A 3254-nucleotide genomic window follows, 5' to 3' on the forward strand; every position below is an offset into this window, starting at 1 on the left:
GAAACAATCTTTTATGTACTTGAAAATTATTATCATGTCCGCCTTCAGTCTTCTCCAGACTAAACTAACCCAGTTTTTCCAATCTTTCCTCATAGGTCATGTTTTTTAGACCTTTAATCATTTTTGTTGCTCTTCTCTGGGCTTTTTCTAATTTGTCCACATCTTTCCTGAAATTTGGTTCCCAGAATGGCCACAATACTCCTGCTGAGGCCTTATCAGCATGGAGTAGAGCGGAAGAATTACTTCTTGTGTCTTGCTTACAACACTCCTCCTAATACATCCCATTATGATGTTTTCCTTTTTTTTTTTTTTGCAGGTGTTACACGGCTGACTCCTATTTAGCTTGTGATCCACTATGACCCCCAGATCCCTTTCTGCAGTACTCCTTCCTAGGCAGTCATTTCCCATTTTATATTTGTGCAGTTGATTGTTCCTTCCTAAGTGAATTACTTTGCATTTGTCCTTATTGAATTTAATCCTATTTACTTCAGACCATTTCTGCAGTTTGTCCAGATCATTTTGAATTTTAATCCTATCCTCCAAAGCACTTGCAACCCCTCCCAGCTTGGCTTTGTCTGCCAACTTGATAAGTGTACTCTCTATGCCATTATCTAAACCATTTATGAAGATATTGAACAGAACGAGACCCAGGACCGATCCCTGCGAGACCCCACTTGATATGTCCTTCCAGCTTTACTATGAACCACTGATAACTACTCCCTGAGAACAGTTTTCCACCAGTTGTGCACCCACCGTATAGTAGCTCCATCTAGGTTGTATTTCCCTAGTTTGTTTATGAGAAGGTCATGCAAGACAGTATTAAAAGCCTGGCTACAGTCAAGATATACCATATTTCCCACTTTCCCCTATCCACAAGGCTTGTTATCCTGTCAAAGAAAGATATTAGGTTGGTTTGACACAAGTTTTTCTTGACAAATCCATGCTGACTGTTACTTATCTTACTATCTTTGAAAACTAATTGCTTGATTATTTGCTCCATTATCTTTCCAGGTACTGAAGTTAAGCTGACTGGTCTGTAATTCCTCAGGTTGTCCTTATTCCCCTTTTTATAGATTGGCACTATATTTGTCCTCTTCCAGGCCTCTGTAATCTCTCCTGTCTTTCATGAGTTTTGAAGATAATCGTTAATGGTGCAAATATCTCTTTGTTAGTTCCTAGCCTCAGTGTGGGGTGCAAGAAGCGCGTGCACAGGCCAAATGGACACTGCTAAGGAAAATTGCCAAAGGAAGGTGTGTGATGTGTGCACACACTTGAAATGGAGCACCCACAGGGACACATCCTTGAAGAACCACAGTTACTACAGAGGGGTGAGTAAGTTTTTCTTACCTACCTTATAGTAACTGGAGTTCTTCAAATTGAATACCCTGTGGGTATTCATGACCAGCCTTCCTTCTCCTCTGATCAGATTCTCTCTTGATTTGCAGTAGAGTGATGGTCAATCCTCAGTGCCCCTTACGCCCTCAGCTGGGAGCATGAGGAGGAGAAGGGCACAGGAGTCGACCAATGGTCACTGCTACTGAAGAATTTCCAATCCTGGGGGCGCGGAGCTCATGCACACCCACAGTGAATATCATAGGACCAAACATTTAGAAGAACTCCAGTTGATGTAAGGTAAGTAACCTTCCTTTCTTGTTTTGTGTAACAAAGATTTTTGGCTTAGAAGAAGGGATCTAAAATGACAAAGAGTCAAGACAGCAAAGGGCTTCTTGGTTAATAAGGAAACATAAAAGGAAAAGGAAAAGTAAATGGCCACTTCTGGATTTGGCTGATCTGTGCAGAGATTTGAGCCATGTTTAGATGTAAATGCTGATCTGACTCAGAGACATGGTGGGGAGAGTGGGGTTGCACTGAGGTGACCTCAGTCATTCTTCTCAGGCTGCATTTAGACAGTTGTATGACATCTGCTGTGTCCCTCACAAGCCCTCATCTATAGGTCCATCCTCTCCACTGCTACTTGAGTGTGAGTCTTTTGGGAGGACTGTGAAACAGCCTGGATTAAAATGTCAGCAATAAGTGGATGACACCCAGCTCTGTATCCTCTTCACATTAGACACAATCAGTGCCAGCTTCCAGCTTTCCCAGGGTCTGGCTGGGAGCAGCATCTGGAAGAGCTGCTGGCTGGAGGAAAGTCTGGGAAAGACTAAGATGATGCTGGTGGAGATAGGTGAAAATAATTGGAGGAACTCATCACTTCTTAAGCATCCTCCTGCATGTCAGTTTGACAGTCCGCATCCTCGGTGTTCTTCCAGGATCCTCCCTGATTCTGTGTATCCATATAGGGACACCCTTTTCCAGGCATCACTGGCAAGGCCGTGACATCTCCTGTTAGAATGGGATTTAGCCCCTGTGATCCAGGCAATCACCTCTAGGCCACAATACTGTAAATCTCTTGTAGCTAGGTATGAAATCACCCTCCTTCAAACAGCTACAGTCAAGTCCAGTCCCTGCTCACTGGAGGGAAGGGAGAAATGTATCCTTGAGTGCTCACTTTGTATGTCTGGGAGGCACTCCTCAGATACTACAGTAATGGGGTCATCTAAGAACCCAGCTAGCCTGAGTGTAATAAATCCTCTTCTTCCCATCCTCTTTCTGTTTGTATTGAGGCTTGAAAGGGTTGCTTGAAAGGCTCTTAAATGGCATCAGATGTCCTTGTTGGGATCAAAGCAGACTCATTTAATAACTTATAAGGGCAGAAGGGCACCACTGCGATCATCTAGTCTGAGCTCCTGTTCAACACAGGCCTTGGGACTTCCCTGAATTAGCTGTTGTTTGAAGGAAAGCAGATCTTTTAGAAAAATATTCAGTCTTGATTTAAATATTGTCAGTGATAGAGAATCGACGTCAACCTTTGGTAAGCTGCCCCAATGGTTAATAATTCTCATTGTTATTTACACCTAATTTCTAGTCTGATTTTTATCTAGCTTCAGCTTCCAGCCATTGGATGGTGGTGTACCTTTCTTTGCTAGATTGTAGCTCCCCTTATCAAATTTTTGTTCCCACGTACTTACAAAATGTGATCAAATCACCCCTTAACCTTCTCTTTGTTGAGTTAAATAGATTGAGCTCCTTGAGTCAATCACTATAAGGCAGGATTTCTAATCCTTTAATCGTTGTCGTGGCTCTTCCTTGAACCCTCTTCAATTTATCAACATCCTTCTTGAATTGTGGACACCAGAGCTGGACACCATATTCCAGCAGTGGTTGAACCAATGCCAAATACAGAGGTAAAATAG

This window comes from Mauremys mutica, chromosome 1, assembly GCF_020497125.1.
Source record: "Mauremys mutica isolate MM-2020 ecotype Southern chromosome 1, ASM2049712v1, whole genome shotgun sequence".
NCBI classification, from domain to species: Eukaryota; Metazoa; Chordata; order Testudines; family Geoemydidae; genus Mauremys; species Mauremys mutica.